The sequence below is a fragment of the Schistocerca gregaria genome, chromosome 6 (genome assembly GCF_023897955.1).
Source record: "Schistocerca gregaria isolate iqSchGreg1 chromosome 6, iqSchGreg1.2, whole genome shotgun sequence".
NCBI lineage: Eukaryota > Metazoa > Arthropoda > Insecta > Orthoptera > Acrididae > Schistocerca > Schistocerca gregaria.
In genome coordinates this window covers 218,356,682-218,380,324 of record NC_064925.1, presented here as the reverse complement: position 1 = coordinate 218,380,324, position 23,643 = coordinate 218,356,682, and the positions used below count along the sequence as shown (strand labels likewise).

At 42.2% G+C, this 23,643-nt stretch overlaps 1 protein-coding gene across 3 annotated transcripts in view; it reads left to right on the top strand.

Annotated features, from left to right (window-relative positions):
* LOC126277901 (influenza virus NS1A-binding protein homolog) overlaps window positions 1–23,643 on the top strand; it is a 219,701-nt gene that overhangs the window by 123,238 nt on the left and 72,820 nt on the right. The window contains exon 1 of one of the 3 annotated variants that reach the window (XM_049977458.1): window positions 19,652–19,725. The exons of the other annotated variants lie outside the window; for them this stretch is intronic. The gene's annotated coding sequence lies outside the window, so the exon portion shown is untranslated. Of the gene's footprint in view, window positions 1–19,651; window positions 19,726–23,643 lie in introns of those variants that run through there. 3 annotated transcript variants of the gene reach the window in all.

The window sequence follows — 23,643 nt, the reverse complement described above, 5'->3', positions numbered from 1 at the left end:
CGCTAATCAAGAGGCAGCAATGCTAACCACAAGTCGCCGACATTGCTCGGCGGAAGTGTCTAACCGACGCAGTATACATAGGTTGAATTTGAGGCACTTACATTTATGGTGCTCTTGCGTATAGTCAGTCTTCTCCTTACCAAAGTCAACTAATGCTTTAGCCGATCAAATTTTGCATTTGTTAGACAATTAGGCGTAAAAAAACCTCGTAGAGGCGAATTTTTTAATTTTTGCGACAACTTGCAGGAAGTATTTAAGTTTTTTGCGGAATCCCATTCAATACATCGAAGTAAGGATGTTAAACGTCCCATCATGTAACGGAACATTGCTGCTGCTTTAGTTGTATGTAGTCACGATTTGGAATTGATTCATACTCTTGTCATCTGTTAGTTTCCTCTGTCACAATACTGAGCGATACCAGTGTGCCCATAAACAATTGTATACGCTGCAGTCAAATCGGTAATTGGCTCTTGTCGATCTGTACAAAGTATTTGAGTCTTCTACACCAGTCTCTCTCTCTCTCTCTCTCTCTCAGCATCATCTCCGCTGTTGCCAGACGTTTGGGTCTCGGATCACGTTTCCTCTTTCGAACTATCGAATTCATTATACAGAGGCACCCAAGACATGACTACATAGTAGTCTTGTTATACTGTAATCACTCTGAAATGATCGAAAAGATGGTACCTAACGAACCAGACTCAACTGCACAACACGGCAACTCCGAATGTAATAGATCATTAGTTACATTGCTTTACTCTTTATTCCTATTTAGGGTGGCGCAGTAACCTAGTTTAAAAGGGAGTGAAAAAGTTTGTGGTCTTATCCTCAGTGTTAGTCATTCTGTATACTATGAGCAGGCAGTAAGGAAACTAAGGAGAAGCATGGAAAGGGGAGTGAAATTCAGGGAGAAGACATGGAAACATGAGTATTGATAGTGATATTGTGCTTGTCAGAAGCTGCAAAGTAATTGGAATATCAGGTCAACGGAATTGATAGTGTCGTGAAAGAGGTAATAAGATGAATAGCATTAAAAATAAAACAATGGGTTGTAGTCAGATCTGGTGACGCTCAGGCAGTAACATTTGAAATGATCCTAAACGTAACAGTTCAGCTATTCTGTTGGAAGGGGGGAGGAGGGAGGGAGGAGCGCAAAGTAACTGACGATGCCACAAATAAGATATAAAATGCGGACTAGCAATCGCAGGAAGTGCTTTTTGTTATCGAATATAATTTTTTTATACAATCTTTCCCGGAACCATTAATTTGTAAATTAGCCCTAATTTGTATGGAAGTGCATCACGGAGAATAAACAGTACAGACAAGAAGAAAAATATAAATTTTTGAAAAGGTGGCGTAACAGAGGAACACTGAAGATTAAATTGGTCGATGAAGAGGTGGTAATACATGTTGAAGAAAAAATAAATTTATGCCACGACTTGAGTAAGAGAAGGGGCAGGCTGATGATAGATTTCCTGAGGCATCTAGTAATAGTTAAAATAGTTAAGTGTGTTTGGGGCGCGGGGGGATGTAGAGAGGGAGAGGGGTAGAGAAATCGGAAGGCGAGGTAGACGAGTAAGTAGGTTAAAGTGGATGTAGGTTGCAGTACTTATAAGAGATTAAGACCAGTACAGAATAGACAAGCATAGAGAGCTGCTTGCGACCAGTTTCCCGCTCGTAGAAGACCATATATTATGTATCGGTGATAGTATGAGATGCGTGACTTTGTTTTTTTAGGGTGCAGTCACAGCGGTACAGACATTGAGGCGTTCCATCGGCCGAAGACGGTCGGCCTTTCTAACTTAGTACTCTATCTCATTGCAGCCAAGCTCATCTCCCCTTGATATGGGTACACGAAAGGTGTTTGTGGCATCTTGAGGATGAGAAATATGCTAAATATATGATGGATATGTCTCAGAATCTGTGGTCTGAAATTGTTGTTTTATAGAAACCATAACTTCCGAACAACAATATCAATAATAAACTGAACGTTACCCCTCTGTTATTCATGTTCTGTGGCTGTATAGGCGTTTCACCTTCACACCTATACTCAAAATTCAGCATTTCAAGCAGGTACAAACTGTCGGAAATTTTGTGTTAATTTGAGAAACATGGCTTGTCAATTTTGATGCTTGAAATTACTCTAGTGATTCTTTTTTGGGCTGTGGAAGGTGGGAATTAGCTCTGCGCAAATTGCTGTTACTACTTACTGATATTTTTATGCAATTAGGTGGTTTTGCAAATGTGGTATGTGTGTTTCCACGTTTCAGTGCTTCAGGTGATCAGCGTGAGTTATTCGAAAATTTGTCTTTGACACACACTTAATGACGGTCAATGAAGGTTAGCCGGCCGTTGTGGCCGAGCGGTTCTAGGCGCTTCAGTCCGGAACCGCGATGCTGCTACGGTCGCAGGTTCGAATCCTGCCTCGGGCATTTAAGTGTGCGATATCCTTAGGTTAGAGTTAAGTAATTCAAAGTCTAGGAGACTGATGACCTCAGATGTTAAGTCCCATAGTGCTTAGAGCGATTTGAACCATTTTCGAGCAAAGGTTAATTAACGTATGTCTGTGTTGCTGAATTTATCTGATGTTGTGCAGTGTGTATGTAATCTTGCTTTGCAGTGTTACCTCGAATCATCGTCGTATGTAATAAAACGTTTCTCTCATTCTCTCATACTGAGAGGGCTATTCGGGGAGTAAAGACTGATCGGTCACGAAATGGAAACCACAGTGATAAATCAGATGGAGATTTGTACAGATGTGTGTGGACAGTGCCTTTTGTATGACCGTAGATAGCGTCACGTCTCATTCCGACGTGGGGTGAGCGCACGTAGAGCGCATAGAGATGGTCTTCCGTCAAGTATGGGTGCCTGCCGAGAGATTTAGAGTGATATGCAACCCCACATAACGGTACTGCCATGCAGTACCTTCATCATTATAGTTCTCAGCTACACATTGCAGGGGAATGCAGACGCTCCTGAAGAGTTTCCGACTTGGCTTCCTCTGAGTTTCGTCTCCGCTCCGATGGAGTGTTGGCTATGAATACAACATTTTGGCACAAACAACGAGCTGCAGTCCAGCTTAGAAAATTGTCGGAAAGCACAGGACGCTGCCTTCTACGACGAGAGTATTGGGAAGTTGGTGCAACGCGACGACGGGCATCTTGAAGTCGGAGCGGCGACTGTATAGAGGAGTAGCTGGAAGGTGCAGCTGACTTTTGCAATTAAGTTTTTTATTTTCACTGTGGCTTCCATTTCGTGACCTATCGTTCCCTATTTTCCGAATAGCCCTCGTAATATAAGTAAAACTTGTCTGATTATTCCAACAACTGAGGATAGTGTGTAGAGCGTTCGCCACGTTAGAATGGATTGTAACCTCACTATACCGCCGAAAGCCGACGGAGATACGACGCACTGTGACAAGAGCTGTTGGTAGATGTTATCGGGCAACCTCTGGCGAGAGCGTCTGCCGACCGGTGAGTGCCACCCAGAACAAGCCGCTTAACAAAAATGCCGCAGTATTGAAACATTGCCGGAGAACCTCGTTTAGTTCTGGTATTATCGATTTAAGAGGTGTTAAGGAAACACAAAATTCCACATTTCAGGACTCATACTCTGGCGGCTGTGGAACATTGGTTTTCTTTGTTGCTGCAAAGGGTGTAGGGTAGCGCTGGAACCGGTCGGTACGGCCGAGGTTGTTTTGTTGTAGCCCTGGCTGGCGGGGAGACACAAGAAATGCAGCGGTGGGGAAGCGCTCTGCGTTAAAACCGGCATCGCTGTCGTCATACCTGCTAGGCGTGTTGCGGTGGGTCCCCTGCACCCTGCCTACGGTGAGAATACCCTTAGCGCGATAGATTTAGTGGTTGAAAGGAGTGTACTCTCGTCAAGTTCATAGGCTGATGCTAATAGAGCAGCAATGTAGATGGCAATAAGCAGGGACTCCCTCCCACAGTGCTGGTAAAATTTCCCTTTTGAAGCCATTTTGTCTATTTTTTGACAGTTACTGTCTCAATAAGTTTTTTATTTACCGCTACCAGTCACAAACTTTGTCAACTATTCTATTACTTATTTATTTAGCAATATTTTTCGAGGGTTATACCTCACCATCAGGCTAAATGGCATTACAAAAACAACTTTACAATAAGGTCATACTGATGTTACATAGTCTTTTCGTAAATGCTGTGGTCATCTATGTTCTTCTGGCGTGGCAGTCTCGTTGTGATGCTTGAGGTGTTTCCATTTCCGTGGCTCTTTTGGTCACTGTTCACAAATTGCCACTAACGTAGCAGTAACTTGGAAACACGATCACAAACAGTTCTGTAGTGCACTGGACAAGATGGCGGTCGAAATACAGCTGGTTTGGATTTGACTAGATTTGTCGATCTATGTGATGTCATATATTTACATGTCTTGTGCCCATCTTGTTATCGTATTACACATGTAGGTTGACGAAATAAATTACAAATTGAGCACCTGTTGCAATATTATTGAACACATCATGATATAAACTATTTATTTTACGTATTTCTAAGCTATTGCTGGGGCTAGAGTCAAACGACTCTCATGTTATGTATCTTTTATTCTAGGAGAACTGAAGTGGAATTAGAAATGTTGATTTTTGAAATCTGTCATTTATTCAGGAACTCGTTGTTCCCCAAGTGGCCATGGAAGAAATGGTAAACTCACAGTAGCTACTGCATTTCGACAGTTTTGTGCACTCGCTAGAGCATCAACTGGAAACAAGCGAATCGGGATATCAAAGACTTATTCTTCCGCCATTGGCAGCACCAATGGGAAGTATTATCTTGTCATGAAACAAGCTGTACATAAAAGATAGAGCGTCTGGCTTCATAAGGCGTTTCGTAATTGGTCTCTGTAGGGCAACGTAATCAAAGTTAAGAAGCAAATGCCGAGGGAATGGCCAAGGGTTGGAGGAAAACATAGTGTGGACCACCCATCCACATTATGGTTCAACGTATATAAGGACCTATTGGTGACAAGTGGGATTTAATGTTATCACAATAAGAAACTACAGACTAGTTCCAGTGATACATGGGTGGGGGTGGGGGGGGGGGGGGGGAGGGTTCGGACGACGGCTTGGTAGGGGTCTATCATGATAAAGCCTTGAACAATACAAGAGCTCTATTTTACGTGGTTGCTGGGAGCCTTGCTTATGCAGAACACTAGCATATTTTCGTTTTAATATGCTATGGAAATTTTAGTGAATTGTGTATAGATGTCGTGTTCGTGTGTTTGTTTATAGTTAAAATTCTTTGTTTCATGTAATGCAATTTGTCTTGTAAGCAAAATGGATTTTTTTAAAGGGGGAGGGGGGAGTAGGACGGTAAACTGAACTCTTTTCTAAGCCTCTGGCAGCCGTCGTAATGTGTAATAGGAATTTTCTGCTAGTGTTGGAGGTGTGGGTATACAATTATTATGATTTATGAAATACCGAACGCCTTGAAGAGGTTCCGACAAGATGGATGTAGCGTAACATCACAGTTCTATCCTCTGTTCTTTCAGTACTTTCTTTCTAAGTGGTGAACAACTTTAACTCTGCATCACCTGATTTAATTGTAATACACTAGTCACGAGTATTGCACTGTAACTTTCTAAAAAAGTGCGGTCGTTTCCTGTTGTCAACTTGCAGTTTTATTACCTGTATCTTGGCAATGCTGACGAGATAAAGTATGTGAAAGAAGCCGTCAAGTAATTAGCATTTGTGCGTCTCACTCCGTTCGAAACATTCGTACATTGTGACCAGAGGTAATTGTGCCCGCTAGCGGTAGCAACCTCGAAAGGGTGGAAATGGGGACGGCGAGGTTGTCATATCGCCCACGAAAGTGTAGGCTCCCCACGTACAGGAATCAGACCGAAGCGAAGCTCTCTAAGAAGTGACTACTTGAGGCGCCCCCCCCCCCCCCCCCCCCCCGCTAACATTGAAACTACAGAGTTATCCGTTATCAGCTGTGGTACATATTTGCCACAAGCAAATAAAAAAGGTAACGCAGCGGCGAATTACGTGTTCGATAAAAGTTGAGAAAATTACACAAATTAGGATTGGGACTATTAAAACAAGTACTTTTTTCTGCGGTGGAATCTTCAAAATTAATTTTTAGAGTTAAAATACACACACAGTGCCCATACCTGAAGAGAAAAAGTCAAATGTGGACGAATTCCCTTGCTTCGAATTCCGTTCATGGGTTCTGGAGAAAGATTTGGCCTAATTCTCGAACTGCACAGTAGGTATACTAAGAGTGTGCGCGAAATAAGAGCGCCACCTTTTGTTGGACTTAGATGAGTTGCTAACACAAAAGGGAAAGAACCCTAACAGTTAAGTGTAGTATTACGCTGAACTCAAAATAGGCATAGTCATAATCAAGTGTGTTGTATTCGCACTTTATGGGAGAGATTATTGTCGACCAGAAGAACGTATGAAAATAAGAGGTATTATATGTTAAACATGTAAATCACTCTTGCATGGTTTTGTAAGGAAGTGTGAGCAACTTCACTGGAGTAATTTTGAAAATGGAAACCCGCTGACATACGTATACAGACCTTTTTCTTTATGCTTACGATAGATCGGCTGTTCAAATTTGTCAGCGAGCTTTGTTGCTTGATACGTCTTACCGAGGTATTGCTGTAACCTATAAACCAATGTGCTAAAATTTCAGCATCGATTAGCTGCGGTTACTAATGGCTTGTAGGCACTATATTACTCACGTTAGAGGCCATTTTCTAGGTAACCATATCTTTGGAGTCATTAGAGGAATATATTCGTAAGCTAAACTTTTGGTGGATGGGACTAGGACTTGAAGGAGCGGTTTCCGTGATTTTATCCTCACCTATGGCACCTCTACGGCCAAGGCATGTTTCGCTTCTTACTGATTTTTTAACGGCTTACAGTTCATTAGGTTTCATTGTTTCGTATGATAAAGTGTATGTGTTTATCTTAATTTCCCCCACTCTTTGTGTGTGTGTGTGTGTATGTGTGTGTGTGCGCGCGCGCGCGCGCCCCCTGGATAAGAGGTAGTACGTAAAAGCCCTCGTATCCGTAAAACAGTTTGTCGAACTTTTCTATGTTTGCCGAGTACAGTGGTGTCTTTGTCAAGCGTAGATCGTGTTTGACGTACAGGGTGGCGCACGAAATGTTACCATTTTATTTTTTAATATAAACTTTGTCAATACAATCTGAAACGAACATACACTACAATGAAGAGCCGTCCATGGAGATATTGAGCACATGCTCAATATGTCCACCATTTCGTTTCCTAACTTCCTTCAAACGAACACTTAAGTTAGTGATTACCCTACGGCACATGTTGTCCGTAATTTCACTGCAAGGTTCAAGAATAAGTCTTCTGAGCTCCGTTAAATTCCACAGCTTCTTGCTACTGCCTTGCCCTTCAGCCAGTGCTTCATACAAGATGGAGCAAGACCACATACTGCAAACACTGTGTTGAAGTTTTTACACTAGCATTTCGACATGCGGATTATTTCACTCAGGTTTCCAGGTTGCTTCAATGACGGACAAAAAGGGCTTCCTAATAGTCCAGACCTCAACACATGTGACTTTTTCTTTGGAGGTACCTAAAGGAAAATTTTTTCCCGAAACGTCCACGTGATGCAATGAAGCGCAGAAAACTTATTCTTTAAGCTTGCAGTGAAATTACGGAAGACATGTGCCGTAGGGTAACCACTAACTTAAGTGTTCGTTTGAAGGAAGTTAGGAAACGGAATGGTGGACACATTGAGCATGTGCTGAGTTAGAACAAACCTCCGTGGACGGTTCTCCTTTGTAGTATATGTTCCTTTCAGATTTTATTGACAATAAAGTTTATATTCAAAAACAAAATGGTAACACATTTCGTGCGCCACTCTGTATTTTCGAGAATATCTGATTGAGGGGAAGTCTAAGAAAATGACAAACGTTGTTCGTGTCGATGTTTTGCCACATGTTTAGTGAAAAATAATTTTATTAGGGTTTCTCTCATTGTATTGTGAGTTTCCACAACTATGGGAACTACAGTCAAGAATAAAAAGAAATAACATTGGCAGTTACCAAAATGGTAGCGGTGTTGCATCTTTCCCAGCCATATACGAGGGTTGGAAATTAGGTGCAACTATTGATTCACAACCGATGCAAAAGAGTTAAATGTTTGTACCTATTACTGTCCGTAAAGTAGTCAAACGTTTTGTAGAACCCGTTGCCACCGATGTGGAAGGCGTAGAATACCGTTAGAAGAGCCTGTTCGGTTGATGGTGCGAATGGAGCGGGGAGCGGTGTACTGCCTGTCGAATCTCTGGAACAGTTCTGAAGTGAATACCAAGAAGTTGTTCATTCATCTTCGAAATCAAATAAAAGCCCTCATATTGGACCTGTAGCAAAATAATTTTTTTATAAGTCGTTTTCTGTATACTTTCTATTAGCATACATAGAATAATAGAAAAAATATTAAGTTCTATCAAAAGGGAGACGTGTTGAAGCAAATGTCATTTTCTTTGCTTACAAAAGCGTGCACCGAAAACGAGCCTTATAAAGATATTGCAAAACGCATAAGTACGCTGATGGAGAATTCGTGCCGATCAAAATCTTGTGAACGTACTCAAGTTATGTTCCCTGCTAATTTGAAAAATGCGGCTTCAAGAAAAAAGTTTACAGTTTTGAGTTACATTTTCTGTTTGTTAACAACACCTCGAGGCAGCGATCCCTGGGCCGTACAGCAGTTGTTTCAGATCCAAAAGGTTGTCGTCCACCGTCGTGGTCAAGGTGCCTCTTTCACAGCTTCTGCGATGCGCTGCTCTGCTCGCTCGGTACGCTTTTCGTCCGCTGCTGTCGAAAAGTGTTAACAGGCTGGTCCGATTTCGATTTCGAGCACATCCATAATTTCGAAAATGCCTATTAGGTCATCGTTGAAATTACGTGTTGTTCATCGTTGAAATTATATGTTGTTGTGGTCTTCAGTCCTGATGCAGCTCTCCATGCTACTCTATCCTGTGCAAGCTTCATCGTCTCCCAGTACCTACTGCAGCCTACATCCTTCTGAATCTGCTTAGTGTATTCATCTCTTGGTCTCCCTCTAAGATTTTTACCCTCCACGCTGCCCTCCAGCACTAAATTGGTGGTCCCTTGATGCCTCAGAACACACCCTACCAAGCGATCCCTCTTTCTAATCAAGTTGTGCCACAATCTCCTCCCCAATTCTATTCAATGCCTGCTCATTAGTTATATGATCTACCCATCTAATCTTCAGCATTCTTCTGTAGCACCCCACTTCGAAAGCTTTTATCCTAACTATTTATCGTCCATGTTTCACTTCCATACATGGCTACACTCCACACAAATACTTTCAGAAACGACTTCCAGACACTTACACCTCTACTCGATGTTAACAAATTCTTTTCTTCAGAAATACTTTCCTTGCCATTGCCAGTCTACATTTTATATCCTCTCTATTCCGACCATCAGTTATTTTGCTTCCCAAATAGCAAAACTCCTTTACTACTTTAAGCCTCTCATTTCGTAATCTAATTCCCGTAGCATCACCCGATTTAATTCGACTACATTCCATTATCCTCGTTTTGATTTTGTTGATGTTCATCTTATATCCTCCTTTCAAGACACTATCCATTCCGTTCAACTGCTCTTCCAAGTCTTTTTGCTGTCTCTGACAGAATTCCAATGTCATCGGCGAACCTCAAAGTTTTTATTTCTTCTCCAGGGATTTTAATACCTACTCAGAATTTTTCTTTTGTTTCGTTCACTGCTTGCTGAATATACAGATTCAACAGCATCTCGAAGAGGCTACAACCCTGTCTCACACCCATCCCAACCACTGCTTCCCTTTCATGCCCCTTGACTCTCATAACTGCTATCTGGTTTCTGTACAGATTGTAAATAGCTTTTCGCTCCCTGTATTTTACCCCTGCCACCTTCAGAATTTGAAAGAGCATATTCCAGTCAACATTGTCAAAAAGCTTTCTCGAAGTCTACAAATGCTAGAAAGGTAGGTTTGCCTTCCCTTAATCTTTCTTCTAAGATAAGTCGTAGGGTCAGTATTGCCTCACGTGTTCCTACATTTCTACGGAATCAAAACTGATCTTCACAGAGGTCGGCTTCTACTGACGATTTTATTTTCATTGTCAATGGTTTTCGGAAACACCTTTTCACAAGTCTACTTGTAACTCTGTAACGGACTGTCTGGCTAACTTGGAATGAATACTCCACTGAAGTAGTCATCCGAGAGAACATACAAACAAAAAGAAACATTCTTCGAAATTTCAAGAATGACTACTCCCTTAAAAACCCGAATAGTACGGAGGTATCATCGTGTGAAGTGTCACTTCGAGACACGATCGCAAAGTCCTTACCTCTGCTGAACAGAGCGTTCTTGTGTATACATAACGTCGAATGTTACAGAACATCTCTATTAAGAATTTTTTTTAAATGTGAAAGTAAATAAATTTATTGCCCTGAAAACAGGTACACTCAGAAATTTTCGGATAAGGACCTGTGTCCCTAGGCACTTAACTCCAGTTAACATGTCAGTTTGCCTCTTATGAGCTTACGATGTCCTGAAGGTGGTTAACCACGGATATATTATTAACAAACATTTAATTGTAAGAAATTGTACCAAAATGACGCGTCTTCGAAAGAGTCTAAACGCAGCAGTGCCCCGAAACATCCATTCTACATCTGAGATTACTCTGCTATTCACAATAAAGTGCTTGGCAGAGGATTCAGTAAACCACCTTCAAGCTGTCTTTCCACCGTTCCATTTTCGAGCGGCGCGCGGGAAAAACGAGCACTTAATTTTTTCTGTGTGAGCCCTGATTTCTCGTATTTTATCGTGATGATCGTTTCTCTTTATGTAGGTGGGTGCCAAAAGATTGTTTTCGCAATCGGAGGAGAAAAATGGTGTTTGAAATTTCATGGGAAAATCCCGTCGCAACGAAAAACTCCTTTGGTTTAATAATTGCCATTCCAATTCACGTATCACGTCTGTGGCACTATCTCCCCTACTTCGCGATAATACAAAACGAATTGCCCTTCTTTGTACTTTTCGATGTCATCCGTCAGTCCCATCTGATGCCGACTCACATCGCACAGCAGAATACGGGGACAAGCGTTGTGAAAGCAGTCTCTTTAGTAGACCTGTTGCACCTTCTAAGTGTTCTGCCAGTGAATCGCAGTCTTTGGTTTGCTCTACCCACAACATTATCTATGTGATCTTTCCAATATCGGATATTCGTAATTGTAATTTCTAAGTATTTAGTTGAATTTACAGCCTTTAGATTTGTGTCTCTTATCGAAAATGGTCCAAATGGCTCTGAGCACTATGGGACTTAACATGAGGTCATCAGTCCCCTGGAACTTAGAACTACTTAAACCTAACTAACCTAAGTACATCTGACACATCCACGCCCGAGACTGGATTCGAACCTGCGACCGTAGCAGTCGCTCGGCCACCGCTGCCGGCTGTGACTTGTCGTGTAATCAAAATTTAGCTGATTTATTTTCGTACTCATGTCAGTAACTTCACACTTTCTTTATTCAGGGTCAATTGCCACTTTTCACACCATATAGATATTTTATCTAAATTATTTTGCAATTCTTTTTGGTCATCTGACTTTACGAGACTGTAAATGATAGCATCATCTGCAAACAACTAAGACGCCACTGAGACTGTCACCTATGTCGTTAATATAGACTAGGAACAGTAAATGGTCTGTAACACTTCTTTGGGGAAAGCCGGATATTATTTCTGTTTTACTCTAGGACTTTTTTGTTAGGAATGGTGTCGAAAGCCTTCTGGAAATCTAAAAGTTTGGCACCAATTTGTCATTTCCTGTCGACAGCACTCATTACTTCACGAGTATAAAGAGCTAGTTGTTTTTCGCAAGAACGATATTTTCTGATGCCGTGCTGACTGTGCCAATAAATAGTTATCTTCGAGGTACTTCGTAATGTTCAAATACAGTATATGTTCCAAAACCCTACTGCAAATCGACGTTAGTAATATGGGCCCGTAATTCAACGGATTACTCCTACTTCCCTTTTATGGGTATTGGTGTGACTTGAGCAATTTTCCAGTCCTTAGGTACGGATCTTTCTGTGAGCGAGCGGTTGTGTACTTATAATTGCTAAATATGGAGCTCTTGTATCAGCATACTCTGAGAGGATCCTGACTTGTATACAATCTGGACCGGAAGCCTGGCTTTTATTAAGTGATTTAAGCTGCTTTGCGACACAGAGGATATCTGTTTCTATGTTTCTCGTCTTGGCAATTGGTTTTTATTGGAATTCAGGAGTATTTACTTTATCTTCTTTGGTGAATGAGTTTCGGAAAATCGTGATGAATAACTCTGATTTAGTGGCACTATTCATAGTATTACGCTGTAACAGAAAAATCGGCAAATACAGGCTTAAAGTGCAAGCGGTGTAATTCAGTATGGCGTCTCGTAAGTTCAATTTATGAGGCAGATAGCTAGTCCCCACGAAGCAAAAATTGGAAGCATCTGTTGCTGCCTTGTTTGAGAACGCTCTGTACGTGAAATTCCGCGTTGTAGCGTCCCAAAACCAGACCAAATCCACTTCCACATCCCGCATAAAGCAATGCGAGCCATTTCCTATTTATTTTCGCTGTGTACAAATTTGTATCGTCAACTGGATTTAACATATGTATGGATAACAGAGATATGTCATTGACATTTAATATTTTTATTCGGTTACCTCCACGAAGTAGATTATAAGCAGGAAGGTAACAGCTGTAAAAGATAACGCCCAGAAAGGACTGTAAGTGATAACACCGGCTATACCTCGTAATGTGAACTTCCTTTGTCTTGGTAAAGCTTGTCTGGCTCCGTCCTATCAACGGAGCTCAAAATTATCTTAGTATCCGAACAGCGGTTGGTTTTGTACTGTTCCCTTGAAAGCTTCCAAAATGAATAGTTGCTGTAAGCGAAGTGGAACAATGAAAGGCAAATAAACAGTATATTGCTTCGTTATTACCCGTACCACCCAGGATGTGGAAATTAACGTTCCCACATGTACGTATCATTATCAAAAAATAACTAACCTTTTTCTAACTGTCTATTGTTTCCCCTTCTATGATTTCACAACAGTAATGGTGACGCCTGTTTTTCTCTTCGGTAGCGAATGAAGCAGCCATAAAACATTATGGACATTCTCTGCAAAACATGGTTACAATGCCTCCGACAATAGATGTTTCTGAGAAACATCTGATATGGCGGAGGCGAATAGCGTATTCATATTCTGAGCACGAAAACGATATTCAGCGAAGTGCCTATAAGATGAATGCTAATCAGTCTGCGCGCGATCATTTGAGTCGAATGAAAGTACTGGAAAATTTTTCTCGGAATCTTGTGACCGGGCTCGACGTAAAGTATAATGGAATTTGTGTGCTCCTTTCACGACGTGATTACTAGCTTTTGTCAGCGAACTGACGTAGTTCCAGTCTCATTGGCGAGTGAGCTTACCTTAAATTTGCTAAGATATAATAACACTCTTACTGTTTCCGCAAGCGCCAGAGAAACCAAATTTTCAATACCATTAGACCGAGGATTGTCACTGCTAAGCGTATGTCTGACCAGTTGAATTTTTCAAAAAAAGCAAACAAGTAAACCATCGTCTAGGTGACAACTGGATACCACACATCGCATGTAATCGCAGAAATGAGTTCATTCGGTTATTCCCTTGTACAAAATCGACAGCGATCTTACGGAACTTAGCTTTTCGTATAATTCTCCCTGTAGAGAAAATCCTACCCCTCACCCATATCCTTCACCGATGAGCCACGGAGTAGTTACGCAACAGAAGGCTGTGGGATTTCCTGCTCTTGAGAGTTGCTACCAGCCAAACAGCAGGCATGGAAGACTGACGTTTCCGTTAGCTCTTTGCTGACCGTCTTGCTCTTCCTTACTGTATGTGTGAGAAGTTTTATCTCTTTCGCTGGCTCTTAGCGTAATACTTTTTCCCCGTTTTTGCTAATGATGCCAGTCACCTGTTTCGCTTTTTATGGACTTGCAAGGGAAGTACTAGACCTCGAAACGTCAAAGTCGAGTAAAACTGAACCTTAAACACAGTTCAGAATCTATTCATACACCGTCAAGGCTGTTCATTTATAAAACTCTGCATTTGTGTACAATCGATGTTGGAGGGCTGCAGCACGAGTAACGTAGCCGCGTAACAATAGTAGTAACCGAACCATTAGTTGGGTAAAAGCTTAACATTTACTCGAAACAGTATTAACACGTGCAGTACTATATCGTTTTTCCCAAAATAAAAGTTCCAGTGTTGTAGTAAATTCTTCCTTCATTCACTATGGAGGTGCAAATGTGTAGCCTCAGTGAAGCGATTAACAGACAGGGGAATGGAACAGCTCATTGTAAAGATCTGGGAACTTTGAAAAAAAAAATAGCCTTGAGGTCATCGGGCCCCATAGAACTTAGAACTACTTAAACCTAACTAACCTAAGGACATCACACACATCCACGCCCGAGGCAGGATCCGAACCTGCGACCGTAGCGCCTAGAACCGCTCGGCCACTCCGCCCGGCGGAAACTTTGACACTGTGGCTTTTTATATTAGATTACTGCAGGGTGAATACACCGAAAACAGCATGTGTGCGATATTTAAATTCGCTGCGTTTTAATCACTTCACTGGAACTCGGGATTTACACTTAGATGACTAGAAAGACATTAAAACATCGCAACTGTGCTGTTTTAAGTAATTGTTTAACGTTTTGGCAATTTAATATCTTGTTTAATATTCTTGATAATATACTGGTCAAGATTTTGTCTTCAATGGTATAGTTTCTTCAGCACCTTCTGCTTTTGTATATAGTCTCTTTTGCATATAGTCTTATAGATAATTGACCGTGATGACTGATGAAACAGGCATATGTCCGTAGTGTAAAATTAATGTTCGATTTTAACCATTAGAGGTGGGCGTACTTAGCTTGTTAGGTCAAACAAAACAAGAAAGTACAGCTTAAAAAATACGTTTATCCAATAACCATCAGCTAAGTGCAACTGAACATACAAGTTGTCCCATTTACTTTGAAACCCTAAAAAACTTCTTCCCCATAAGCAAACAAATGTTTAGTGGACAGCAACCTGCATGACTGCCTTTCATGTAACTTTGTTCCTTACGAAGACAGCATTCTATTGGGCAAGAGCACTAGCAGCGTGTGGAAAAGTTGAGAATTTGCGCCTGACGGGAGGCGTGCGTGTGGATAGCGCAGTGATCAGAGCATTTGACCAGTTAACAGGAGATCCGGGGTCGAATCCCGGCCTGGCACAAGTTTTCAAATTTTGCCATTTATGCAAACCACTGCCAAACTCGCAGCCAATGTCAGTAATTCCTTTGTGACTTATGCGATATTGACAAGTCTCTTTCAGAAACCCTTTCTTTGCTATTGTAAGTTGCATTTTACGAGTGGCGAGATACGTCGATCACCTCGAAAGATTGTGTTGGCACGTTCCAATATAGCGGGCGTCACAGCTGTGTGTAGCACCATTGTGCTTACTGTAGCCAACCATTGACAGTGCGCCATTTTCTGAACCAATGCAGATTTTACAACCATTTACGTTTTAACGTATGTTTACCACCAGAATTATCAGAGCTGTAGATGGTGATTTGCTTTTTATTCGTCGTAGTAATATGACAAAGGAACAAAGGAAATAAAACTTCCAACTGTTTGAGCAACGTCCTCGTCCTCAGAGAGGAAGTGATCGTTTTTCAGCTATCCCTCTACTCCAGACTCGGAGTAGTATCGACTTCAAAATCATTCGGTAATCGACCATTTTAAGATTTTAAGTTATGACACGAGCGCGTTTGACTTCAGCTCTTCTGCGCGCTAAGGTAACAAGAAAGAAAAGATTCTGAAGCTCCCAATGTGAATTGAACCCTATAGGGCTAAACTGGAATAAAAAGGATCAGAAGAATACAGAGAAAAGTTACTTCTATTAATTTAATTACCGTAAAACATATAGCCATAGAATCTTTAAGATTACCCAACATGATCAGTTAAAAGCTTTCGGACATGTAAAAAAGGTGAACATGAATATTGGTGCAGATATGATTTAATGGGAGAAGCAGTAGAGAATAAGAATGGAAATAAATATCCAGCACATGACGACGACGGCGACGATAATAGGAACTGACATGGCAGATGAAATTGGTACGGATTCCAGTGAAACGGATACATCAGATGAATGTGGCGTCTACCCCTTGTGTGATGGACCATCCACTTCAGAACTCTAATGACCAGTTTATGAAATTTATTCGTAATTGCGGAATGTTTCTGACATCAGCTGCGTTAGGCATGAATATGTTACCTTCTATAAACCCTCGTCGCCAGTAAATGTCTTGTCGCTACTGCTAGGTAGGCAGAGTTGCCACTGTTGTTAGGTAGGCCGAGTTTGAGAGTTAGTGAAACGGGTTCTGTTGCAGTACACCACTAAGACAATATCAGCCTGCCACTATTACATAGCTTAGGGCCTCCCGTCGGGTAGACCGTTCACTGGGTGCAAATCTTTCGATTTGACGCCACTTCGGCGACTTGCTTGTCGATGGGGATGAAATGATGATGATGATTAAGACAACACAACACAACACCCAGTCCCTGAACGGAGAAAATCTGTGCCAGCCGGAAATGGAACCCGGCCCCTTAGGATTGAAGTTCTGTCGCGCTGACATACAAATCAATTAATACGTTTATCATCTTCGTGATTTGACGAATAATTAAGTCTGCAACACTGCTTCTAATATAACACAAAAAGGCCCTCAGTGGCTAAGTGCAAATAATCGTAGGTAAACTTTAACAGTACATAGCAAATGCAATGTAAAAAAAAAATGGTTCAAATGGCTCTGAGCACTATGAGACTTAACATCTGTGGTCATGAGTCACCTAGAACTTAGAACTACTTAAACTTAATTAACCTAAGGACACCACACACACCCATGCCCAAGGCAGGATTCGAACATGCGACCGTATCAGTCGTGCGGTTCCGGACTGAGCGCCCAGAACCGCTAGACCACCGCAAAAGGCCATTTACAACTACTGTCTGTTCATTTCTAAGAGGCCATTCAACGACGTTTCCTGTGTAAGTCAGCCCTGAACGATGATCTATAAACAAGTGGGCGAGATATTCTCTCTGTGTTAAAAGTAGGCTTCTGTCGATCGTCGTCGGTGGTCATTGGGGGATTGTAATCGTCCGAGGCGAAGTCGATACCTTCATCCTCAGAGCCGCCCGTGGCGCTGGTGGAACTCGCGCAAGTGGGCAAGTCTCTATGGCATTGGCACCAGCTCAAATCTTTACGCATGTGGTGCTATTGCCCTGTTGTTCCACAACTGTGCTATTGTCAGAAATTTAGTACAGCTGCAAGAGCGTCACAGATGTCTGTTCAGACATGGTTAAATATATCTAAACACCAAGACTAAAAGCAGTTTGCATTGCATCCCATCCTTCCTTCAGCAGCCCCGATTAGGCTCTGACTCACAAGCCGGCAGAAGCGCCCTCACTGCCGATGCAATAATATTGTGATGTACTAAAAGAAAATGTTGTGGATAAGGCTAACTAAAGACTGCGTTTTATTGGAAGGACACTTAGAAAATGTAACAGACCTTCTAAGGAGACTGCCCACACAACGCTTGTCCGTCCTCTTTTAGAATACTGCTGAGCGGTGTGGCATCCTTACCAGATAGGACTGACGGAGTACATCGAAAAAGTTAAAGAAAGGCAGCACGTTTTCTATTATCGCGAAATATAGGAGTGTGTCACAGAAATGATACAGGATTTCTACTCGAAATCATAAAAAGAAAGGCGTTTTTCGCTGCGATGGAATCTTCTCACGAAATTCCAATCACCAACTTTCTCCTCCGAATGCGAAAATACGCTGCTGGCCATTAAAATTGCTACGCCACGAAGATGACGTGCTACAGACGCGAAATTTAACTGACAAGGAGAAGATGCTGTGATAAGCAAATGAGATTTTCAGAGCATTCACACAAGATGACGCCGGTGGCGACCCCTACAACGTGCTGACATGAGGAAAGTTTCCAACCGATTTCTCATACACAAACAGCCGTTGACCGGCGTTGCCTGGTGAAACGTTGTTATGTCTCGTGTATGGAGGAGAAATGCCTACCATCACGTTTCCGACTTTGATAAAGGTCGGATTGTAGCCTATCGCGATTGCGGTTTATCGTATCGCGACATTGCTGTTCGCGTTGGTTGAGATCCAATGAGTGTTAGCAGAGTATGGAATCGGTGGGTTGAGGAGGGTAATACGGAACGCCGTGCTGATCCCAACGGCCTCGCGTCACTAGCAGTCGAGATGAACATTGGGAGGGTGTATTCGTCATATTGGTGTACCACCCGGCGTGATGGTATGGGGTGCCATTGGTTACACGTCTCGGTCACCTCTTGTTCGCACTGACGGCATTTTGAACAGTGTCCGTTACATATCACATGTTACGACCCGTGTCTCTATCCTTCATTTGATCCATGCGAAACCCTACGTTTCAGCAGGATAATACACCACCTTATGTTGCAGGTCCTGTACGGGCCTTTCTGGATACAGAAAATGTTAGACTGCTGCCCTGGCCAGCACATTCTCCAGATCTCTCATCAATTGAAAACATCTGGTCAATGGTGGCAGAGCCGGCCGCGGTGGCCATGCGGTTCTAGACACTTCAGTCTGGAACCGCGCGACTGCTACGGTCGCAGGTTCGAATCCTGCCTCGGGCATGGATGTGTGTGATGTCCTTAGATTAGTTAGGTTTAAGTAGTTCTAAGTTCTAGGGGACTGATGACCACAGATGTTAAGTCCCGTAGTCCTCAGAGCCATTTGAACCAATGGTGGCCGAGCAACTGGCTCGTCACAATACGCTAGTCATTACTCTTGCTGAACTGTGGTATCGTGTTGAAGCTGCATGGGCAGCTGTACCTGTACACGCCATCCAAGCTCTGTTTGACTCAATGCCCAGGCGTGTCAAGGCCAATATTACGGCCAGAGGTGGTTGTTCTGGGCACTGATTTCTCAGGATCTATACACCCAAATTGCGTGAAAATGTAATCAGATGTCAGTTCTAGTATAATATATTTGTCCAATAAATACCCTTTTACCATCTGCATTTCCTCTTGGTGTAGCAATTTTAATGGCCAGCAGTGTATTTTGTTGACACCGACCTACACGAGGAGGAACGATCACCACGATGAAGTAAGGGAAATCAGAGCTCGTACGGAAAGATACAAGTGTTCGTTCTTTCTCGCGCTATACGAGATTGGAATAATAGAGAATTTTAAAGGTGGTTCGATGAACCCTCTGCCAGGCACTTGAATGTGATTTGCAGAGTATCCCTATAGATGTAACAGTAACAACCGACACGAAGACTACAAAAACAACGTTGGTTATAACGTAGTTACCAGATCTCTGGAGACATCGTGGCGTACGTTAGCAGGAGGAACAAGCGAAGTATGTAGGCGGGGCAAGCACCTGCGGTTTGTGCGGCTATCAGTGACGCAAGCGTTGGTCACACGGCGGGCGTCCCGAGCGGCGGTCGTCCTTGCCGGCCGCCCTTGGCTGCGGCCTATGCTTCCCCTGCTCTCCGCCACTCCAGTACAGAGGTGGCGCGCTGATCGAGAAGACGGCGGCGCACGGCGGATTAAAGTTGTTTCGTAACCGCTGTCGCATCTCGTAGGTGAGCCACTCTACCTGCTGCGTCTCTGCAGTTACGTCTTACTTCTGGATTAACTAAACGTACTCCGTGGCATATTTGTCTCGCCTATTTATCGGACTCTTTTCTCGATTCTGTCACTGGTGTGTTATTCCGGGACTGTGTCTATGCCAATTTAATTTAATTCCTTTTGTCAGAGTTGAACATTTGTGGACTTCCTGTTCAGTTAGTACAGTTTTCAGTGTGTTCAGATCTGTTTAGGAGCATTACGATATTGCTGATGTGATACAGCATCAGTACTAATTTTTCAATACATATGACATACGTATTGACACTAGGCATTCAACAATTCATGTTACTGTAAAGTGTTCAAGGGATGGGGGCAGGGGCAGGAATAGCCTGAACTAGCTTAGTGAGAATTAATGAAAAACCGTATCCTATATGATTAGATTAAATTAGATTAGTACTTGTGCCATAGATCATGAATACGACACTTCGTAATGATGTGGAACGTGTCAGGTTAATAAAAGGTGTCTGTATAAGATATTAAATTACACAAAATATTACACGACACTCAATATTTTTTGTGGGGGTTGGGAAATTATCCACTTACTATACCAAAAAATTCAATTAATGAGTAGGAGTTGCCATTAAGAAATTCTTTTAGTTTCCTTTGAAATGCTGTATGGCTACCTGTTAGACTTTTGATGCTATTAGGTAAGTGACCAAAAACTTTTGTGCCAGAATAATTTACCCATTCTGAGTAGTGAAGATCATCCTTTCTCCTAGTGTTGTAGCTATGTACACTATTACTTTTGAATTCGTTCGGATTGTTAACAACAAATTTCATAAGTGAATATATATATTGTGAGGCTACAGTGAAGATTTCTAGCTCTTTAAATAAGTGTCTGCAGGTTGATTTTGGATGAGCTCTAGAATTATTCTGATTACACCCTTTTGTGCAATGAACACTCTTTTACTCAATGTTGAGTTACCCCAGAATATGATGCCATACGAAAGCAGAGAATGAAAATAGGCATTGTAAGCTAATTTACTCAGATGTATATCGTCAAAATTTGCAATGACCCTAATAGCATAAGTAGCTGAACTCAAAAGTGATACACACCACTCTACGAAAAATTTAGTAGTGTGCACCCTATAACAAACACAAGATTTCACAATACGTACGAATAATTTTACGTTCCCACTGCCTCGAAAAAGTGATGGCAGATGGATTTTATACTAGAGTTGGCGCCTGGAAACTTAGCATAAAGCCCTTATTTCAACCTGTATTCTTAAGAAATCCCTTTGCATGCTAGAAAAACTTAAAAACCCGTTATCTATCAATACTGAAGTCAATATCGATACACTTCTTCAGATACAGTCGAGACACTGACACAGGTTAAGGCATTGTTACCGATACCAAGTCCGCAGCTCGTGGTCGTGCGGTTGCGTTCTCGCTTCCCGCGCCCGGGTTCCCGGGTTCGATTCCCGGCGGGGTCAGGATTTTCTCTGCCTTGTGATGACTGGGTGTTCTGTGATGTCCTTAGGTTAGTTAGGTTGAAGTAGTTCTAAGTTCTAGGGGACTGATGACCATAGATGTTAAGTCCCATAGTGCTCAGAGCCATTTGAACCATTTTTTACCGATACTAATATCGTAACTGCTGCAGCTGTGTGACAAGAACTTGTTTAGTAGCTTTCGTTATATGCCGTTTGCAAAACAGAACAGTTTTGGTACCGGGATAGATGACGAAACGAAGGTGGCTTCATCCTATCCGCCACTTTGTTTTTAAGAGTGTGATAAACTTCCATGTAAAGCTGAACCCAAAGGAGATACAGTTTAGATGACGAAACATGTCTAAGAAACCAAAATAGAGAAATATTTTATGCTCTTCAGATTCGAAGTTGTAAAATCCAAATGAACAAGATTTGCTTAGTAACAACTGAAAATGATTCACTATGTGCGTCAGTAATCATTCTTGCGCTTTTGGTACATACACATGAAAAGTTTCATATTCATCCCTAATTCGCTCTAAATATTAATAGGACTTAAGCAGACTGACATTGGCCTTCGCTACATTTCCGCCCCCAAAAATCAAAACATTGGTGAATATTTCTTTTGCGCCCGTCGTGTGCCTGCCTATTGTCTTAACTAGTTGATTACTACTTTTCCCGTAAGGTAGCTTTTCGATTACATAGAGATTTTAGACATATTTGAAAGTTTTCTTTGGTGCTGCTAATCAGAGCATAGTGATATATCGAAAAACTTGTTCAGTTCAATCTGCTGCTATCCATTCGTCCCGTGTCTATTGGGGATCGCTTGTCGTTTTGCTTTACCATGGGCGACTTCGCCCTGTCCTTAACTACAATGATCACACTCGTAATTAAACGGTAAAATCCCGCACGTTTGCGTTATTTTTGTTCTGCATTTCCCCGAAAAGTTATTTTCTGGCATTCAGGAGTAGGATTTCGGCTGTATAAAAAGTATTGGTTTAGAACTTTCTTTCAGTAGCGAAAGTAGGTAGATGATGTGCGAAAGACTATTTTAGTTTTTAGTATTCGTTCACGTAATACTAAGCAAGATTTAGGAGTTAATCAGCAGTTTCGCGTGAACCAATTAGGAGAGAGAGAGACAGGCTCAATCGTCACATGCGCGCCGGCACGGCACGTTCCTCGGATTCAGTCGGGTGGCGTACAGAGGAACTAAACCTGTTAATAGCGACTTTGGAAAGAAGATCCAGGAAATCGGTAAGCCGCCTTGCAAAATAACGGTAGTAGATTGGCTGGCCAGTTCAGTTACTGTTTATTCTGAAAAGCACTTCCTTTCAGAAGAAACATGGCTGCATTTGATAGGGTTTGTGAACTTGCAGAGCATACTCTTTGTACTTCTGAAAAGGTCATTTGTATCTGACAGCGTCAATCTTGTGAAAAATGTGGTGTGTGCCCCAGATTAACAGTAATTATTGGACAGCTCTTTTTGCATCAAACCGTAGCTTTTGAGATCTATGTGAAGTTGTTCTGTTACATTACTTCAGAGAATTAACGAAAAGACGTGCCGTTATTCCACCAGGACAATGAAGCAGCTCACATCATATTACCAAAGATACGTCTTATAAGGAACACCAATATGAAGTGCGAACTGGAGCGACGATTTTATCGCTTGTTGCTCAAAACAACTCCTTGTTCGTCCAATTGCGCTTAAAACCGATTCGCCCACTTTCGAATGGACGGGAAACGCACGGGAGTGTGTGTGACGATCGGAGCCTGGTTGCACCGTATTGGTTAGAGCGCAGTGCCTGACACTGCACTTTCGCAGTACATAAAACACTCTGTACATCTGTCTACATACCCCGCAAGCAACTGTGTGGTGGCGTACAGAGGTTCCCTTGCGCCACTACCAGTAATTTCCTTTCCCATTCCATTGATTGACAGAGCAAGGTATAAACGACTGTGTGCTTTTATACTAGCCATAATTTCTCCTTCGTGCCCCTGACTCGAAATCTACGTTAGTGACAGTAGAATCTCTCTGCAGTCAGCTTTAAAATACCGGTTCTCAAAATTTTCTAAATAGTGCTTCGCAAAAAGATCGTCTTCAGCCCTAGGGTTCAAATGGCTCTGAGCACTATGGGACTTAACATCTGAGGTCATCAGTCCCCCAGAACTTAAAACTACTTAAACCTAACTAACCTAAGGAAATCACACACATCCATGCCCGAGGCAGGATTCGAACCTGCGACCGTAGCGGTCACGCTCGGCCACTCCGTCCGGCTCAGCCGTAGGGATTCCGATTTGTTCATAGATCATATTTTTAATGCTCGCATGTTGATCGGACCCATCCCTACCAAATCAGCAGCCCACTTCCGGACTGCTTCGATGCCATCCTTAAATCAGACATGTTGGGGTCCTGAACACTCAAGTAGTACTCACGAATGATTAGTACTG